This window comes from Triticum aestivum, chromosome 6B (genome assembly GCF_018294505.1).
Source record: "Triticum aestivum cultivar Chinese Spring chromosome 6B, IWGSC CS RefSeq v2.1, whole genome shotgun sequence".
NCBI lineage: Eukaryota > Viridiplantae > Streptophyta > Magnoliopsida > Poales > Poaceae > Triticum > Triticum aestivum.
Genome location: NC_057810.1, coordinates 451,728,978 through 451,735,548, shown reverse-complemented (window position 1 = coordinate 451,735,548; position 6,571 = coordinate 451,728,978).

Here is a 6,571-nt window from a genome sequence, read left to right as displayed (position 1 = left end):
CCAAAAAATGATATAAAATGACCATAAAATGATTGTAAAACATCCAAGAATGATAATATAAGATCATGGAACAATAAAAAGTTATAGATAGGTTGGATACGTGTCAGCACACAAAAGTGCACCAAGTGGTTGAAAGGTAGGCCAGGGGGTCCCAGTTGATCAGTCAACCTTTGACTGGTCAACAGGGGTGGGCCTGAGGGAGTCCTGGATTTGGGGGTCCTCGGACAGCCCGACTATGTACTTGTGCCGGACTGTTGGACTATGAGGATACAAGATTGAAGACTTCGTCCCATGTCCTCTCCTTTGCGTGGAAGGCAAGCTTGGCAATTTGGATATGTAGATTTCCTTCTCTGTAACCGACTATGTGTAACCCTAGCCCCTCTGGTGTCTATATAAACTGGAGGGTTTAGTCCATAGGACAACAACGATCATAATCATAGGCTAGCTTCTAGGGTTTAGTCTCTACGATCTTGTGGTAGATCAACTCTTGTAATACTCATATCATCAAGATCAATCAAGCAGGAAGTAGGGTATTACCTCCATTGAGAGGGTCCGAACCTGGGTAAACATTGTGTCCCCCGCCTCCTATTACCATTAGCCTTAGATGCACAGTTCAGGACCCCCTACCCGAGATCCGCCGGTTTTGACACCGACATTTGTGCTTTCATTGAGAGTTCCACTGTATAGTCACGATAAGGCTTGATGGCTCCTTCAATCATCCGCAACGATGCGATCCAGAGTGAGGTTTTCCTCCCGGACAGATCTTTGTATTCGGCAGCTTCGTACTGTGGGCCAACTCGCTTGGCCATCTGGAGCAGATCGATAGCTACGCCCCTGGCCATCACGTCAGGTTTGGAAGGTTGAACTACACTGCCGACATCCACGGAGACTTGATCTTCGATGGATTCGAGCCCATGACAGGTGTGCCGAATAGTCACGATGAGCATGACCTAGATCTGCCATCGGACTGTGTTCGGAAGATAACATCTGCAGCTTCCCTAGCCTTAGATCAGGAGCAAATCGTGCCATCCGAGGACGGGTGCATAGACCCCGCCACAGAGGCCGTACACTCATCGTCAATAGAGCCAAACACAGACATCGTCTCTAATGAGGTCTGTGTCATCGGACCCTCGGACTCATCTCCGGCCATAGGCTTCGAACCGCGCGCATCCATGCCTATCAAATCTAATTGGGCACCGATCATGGAGTTTACCTCCGCGGATATCTTTCAGCACTCACCTTTGGGCGACGTGCTTAATTCACTAAAATCTCTCTCCCTGTTAGGAGACTCTTGGCCGAACCATGTCCGGCTTGAGTGGGAAGCGGACAATGAGGAAACTCGTTCCCCACCCACCACCCACTTAATAGCCACTGTCGATGACTTAACCGACATGCTTGATTTCGACTCCAAAGACATCGACAGTATGGACGACGATGCCGGAGAAGAACGGGAACCACCACCTAAAGGGCGCTGGACAGCCACCTCATCATATGATATATACATGGTGGATACACCCAAAGAAAACAACAGCGAGGAATGGAAGGATGCAACGGAGGATAATCCCCTTGAGAAGCAACCAAAGCGACAACGTCGGCGCCGATCTAAATCCCGGCACAGTAAAAACAGCAATAACAGCGCAAGAAGGAATAATACCCTGGTCGACTCTAAAGGAAACGACGACCCCAAGGACCCATCGATGGAGCGGGATGAGCCAGGGGACGATGAACATAGTCCAGGGCCGCTGTCCGGTCATAGTGACGGCAGAGATAAACTCATAAACCTGTATCCGGAGAGGAGAATAGTCCGGGCGATGATGCACTCATCATCCCAGAAAGGCACTTGGAACAAGAGAACCTCCATAGAAGGCTTATTGCCACCGCGAGGAGCTTGAAGAAGCAGAAGCAAAGGCTTAAGGCCGCGTAGGATACGCTCAACCGCAGATGGAACAAAGTGCTTGACACTGAAGAAAAATATGGTGGCAATCACCACACAAAGAGCTACCCAACGCGCAAGCTGCTGCCCGAATTCGACGACGAGGCTATAGAGCCCATTTAGCCGAACAATAAAACGGCCGATCAGCTGGACCGACCACCCCGTGGCCGCGACAGTGTGGCTAATAGCGCCGCACGCAAGTCAGCACATGATTTACATGAGCACCTGGTCAAAAAAGCCAGTATAGCCAGGTGGATCTATGGATCTAGGAAGCGTGCTCTGGCGCAGAATCATGGCCACCAAAACGACTATACTGATCGAATAACAGCTCGGAATCAAAACCGAACACTACAACCGTCGGAAGCAAGCCATGACACATCCAAATATAGGGTGCTGCACACCCCCTATGCTTCACCGATGAGGTGCTGGATCATGAATTTCCAGAGGGATTTAAACCCGTGAACATAGAGGCATACGACGGAATGACATACCCTGTGGTCTGGATTGAGGACTTTATCCTTCACATTCACAAGGCTCGCGGAGATGACCTCCACGCCATCAAATACCTGCCCCTCAATTTGAAAGGACCAGCTCGGCACTGGTTGAAAAGCCTCCCCGAAAACTCAATCGGAAGTTGGGAGGAACTTGAGGACGCTTTCAGGGCTAATTTTCAAGGGACCTATGTCTGACCTCCGGATGCAGACGATCTAAGTCACATAACCCAACAACCCGGAGAGTCAGCCCATAAGCTTTGGTACAGATTTCTCACCAAGAAGAATAAAATCATCGACTGCCCGGATGCCGAAGCCTTAGCGGCTTTCAAGCACAGTGTCCGGGATGAATGGCTCGCCAGACACCTCGGCCAGGAAAAACCAAGGACAATGGCGGCCCTAACAAGCCTCATGACCCGCTTCTGCGTGGGGGAGGATAGCTGGTTGGCCCGTAGCGGTACCAGCGACCCAGACACATCCGAAATCAGGGACGACAATGGGAAGCCACGACGCAAGAAAAACAAACGTTGAAACAATGAAGATAGCCCAGACAACACGACAGTAAATGCCGGATTTAGGGGCTCTCGACCCGGTCAACAGAAAAAGGCGTTTAAAGGCAGCAGAGATGGACTGTCTAGCCTAAACAAAATTCTACACAGATTTTGTCAGATCCATGGCACCCCCGAGAAACCTGCAAATCACGCCAACAGAGAATGCTGGGTCTTCAAGCAGGCCGGCAAGCTAAATGCCGAACACAATGGGAGGGAGACGCCAAGTGAAGAAGAGGACGAGCCTCGCCAGCAGAACACAGGGGGACAGAAAAAATTTCCACCAGAGGTCAAAACAGTGAACATGATTTATGCAACCACATACCGAAGAGGAGGCGCAAACGCGCACTCCGAGACGTATACATTGTTGAACCCGTCGTCCCCAAATTCAGCCCATGGTTGGCCTACCCGATCACTTTCGATCGCAGGGATCATTCGACTAGTATTCGGCATGGAGGTTCGGCTGCCTTGGTGCTCGACCCAATAATTGATGGATACCATGTCACACGAGTCCTTATGGACGGGGGTAGTAGTCTTAACCTGATATATTAGGACACTGTCCGTAAAATGGGGATAGACCCGTCAAGAATCAGCCAAAGCAGTACTACCTTTAAAGGACTAATACCAGGCGTAGAGGCCCGCTGTACGGGCTCTCTAACACTAGAGGTTGTATTCGGTTCTCCCGACAACTTCCGAAGCGAAGCACTAATCTTCGATATCGCTCATTTCAGTGCACTACACGAAACACTAGAGGTTGTATTCGGGACCCCCTACCCTAGATCCGGTAGTTTTATCCCCTACCCGGGGTCCCGAACTGTGCGTCTAAGGCTAATGGTAACAGGAGGTAGGGGACACAATGTTTACCCAGGTTCGGGCCCTCTCTATGGAGGTAATACCGTACTTCCTGCTTGATTGATCTTGATGATATGAGTATTACAAGAGTTGATCTACCACGAGATCGTAGAGGCTAAACCCTAGAAGCTAGCCTATGATTATGATTGTTCTTGTCCTACGAACCAAACCCTCCGGTTTATATAGACACCGGAGGGGGCTAGGGTTACACAGAGTCAGTTATAGAGAAGGAAATCTACATATCCGAATTTCCAAGCTTGCCTTCCACGCAAAGGAAAGTCCCACCCGGACACGGGACAAAGTCTTCAATCTTGTATCTTCATAGTCCAACAGTCCGGCACAAGTACAGAGTCCGGCTGTCCGAGGACCCCCTAATCCAGGACTCCCTCAATATCCCCTGAACCATGCTTCAATGACGATGAGTCCGGCGCGCAGATTGTCTTCGGCATTGCAAGGCGGTTTCCTTCTCCGAATACTCCATAGTAGATCTTGAACACAAGGATCGTGTCCAGATATATAAAACAAATTCCACATACCACCGTAGAGAGCACAATATTCCACAAATCTAATCTGCTGACAACTTTTCATGGCGTGACATCACGCTGCGGCCCGGTCATTATTCGAACCGCTTTTCTCAACCTACTGCGGCACATCTTGCGTGGCAGTTTTATTAGCATGTCTTGTCGAAGAAGAGATCGTGTCCCCTTATCACGGGATTCTCATCAATACGGGTGTGGGTAACCCAACCGCACCATCAATGCGGCACTTGGGGAATAAGCGAGTTTACCGGGCAAGTGGGGAGGCGCTAGATCCCTGCTGCCTTTATAAGGAGATAAGGACTCCCCTTTTTCACCCACGCCTTCTCCTTCCTCTGCTCATCCAATCTCTCTCACCCGAGCTCCAGTGCCCAAGCGTTCGTCTTCTCCACCCACAAAGCCCTCCGAAAATGTCCGGATCCAGAGCAGGAGGCAAGTGGATGGCCTCTACCATCCAGGAGAAGGATGTCAAAAAGCTTTGGGAGGCCGGGTATCTGGCAAAGAAAATCAGCCATTGTCTCCCAGCGGCGGGACAGATCGTCCCGACTCCAGAACCCCACGAGAGGGTTGTATTCCTCCCTTGCTTTGTCCACGGGCCAGGGTTCCCCTCCACCCATTCGTTCGCGACATCATGTATTACTACGGGATCGATTTTCATGATCTATCCCCCAATTTCTTCCTCAATATCTCCACATTCATCATCATGTGCGACGAGGCCTTTCTCCGCCACCACACCTCAGCTTATGGCTGAAGATTTTTAATGTGAAGCCCAAGGTAGTGAGCGGCAAGCATGCCGAGTGCGGAGGTGCCATGGTGAGCAAGATGCGCAATGTCACATGGCCATCAGGTACTTTCAATGATTCCGTCAAAGGGTGGAAACAACAGTGGTTCTACGTCGCTGAGCCGCGTGGCACGAAATGGGTAGCAACTCTCGAATTCCGATCCGGAGCTCCCCTGCAGCTTACGTCCTGGCCCAAGAAGGGCCTGAACTGGTCTTGCCCGATGAGTTGTCGGTGCTCCAGACACATGTCAAGGATATGGAAGACAAGAATATCAAACATGTCAATGTAGTCCAGGTGATGTTAGTTCGCCTGATACTCCCTTGTCAACACAGGGTCTGCAATTTATGGGAATTTGACCCGACCAAGCACCAGACCCTGCTAGAGTTCTTTGGCTCATCACACAAAGACATTTGGAAGGTGCTTTTTAAGTTCGGCAAATCATGGCCGGACTCAGTCGAGGACCACAGGTATCAACTGTCCCATCCTACAAGTTCGTTAAGTCATTGCATGTCGGCAAGTCATATGTTTTATTTGCATAAGCCAAGGGAAATGCTTAATCTGTTGTCCACAACTCTCCTAGGGCTGGACGAAGAAGGAGGGGCGGATCTACTGTCCGGCCCCACTGCCAGAAGAACCAGCCGGCCCACTTTTGACGAAGATGCTGGTCCCGGCGCCTTACAAGGCGCCTAAGAAGAAGGCCGAGAAGGAGTCCAGAGAGACTAGGGGCGGCCTTTGTTGCCGCGGAACTTCGAACACAATATCCGAAGACAACGATGCCCGCTCTTCCTCCGGAGAGGACGAGGAAGAGGAGGAAAACCAATCCCCCCCAGCAAGGGGAAGAAAGAAAAGGATGGCCTCCACACCCTTGGAGGACGAGTCACCTAAGAATGGAAAAACTCTCCTTCCGGAGGAGTCCACCACCGCTGCCAACAGCAGCCCGGAGTGGGATCCCAGGGCCTAGCCCGTAGTGAGATCATGAGTATATAAAACCTGGACACGTTACGCATCCAGACTCACTACTGTATGACGTTTAATCATTGAGTCACACCCCTTTTTTTACAGCCCGGCGAGGTCCCACACCGAACAATCCTCATCGAAGGAGTTACTAGGTTCGGATGCTATGGACGGTGGAACACCCCCGAAGGCCCCCTCCTCAAAACACATGAGTGACACCGAGACATCATCCCAGAGGGACCTTGGGCAAGGTGGGGGGGAAAGGACCGTCAAGGCAGAGCCAGGAGGTCAAACTTCAGGGGCCGGACACACGGGAGAAAAGGCTCCCATGGACATCGAAGGCGTGGTTATCTCGAATACGGCCCCAGCCGGACACAATTCCGGAGACCGATACGACTCCGAAATCAGGCAGGTAGCCTCCCTCGGCTGAGGGGGAGCGCCTGTTCCACCGGCAACCTCTGCCCAACCAGAGGTG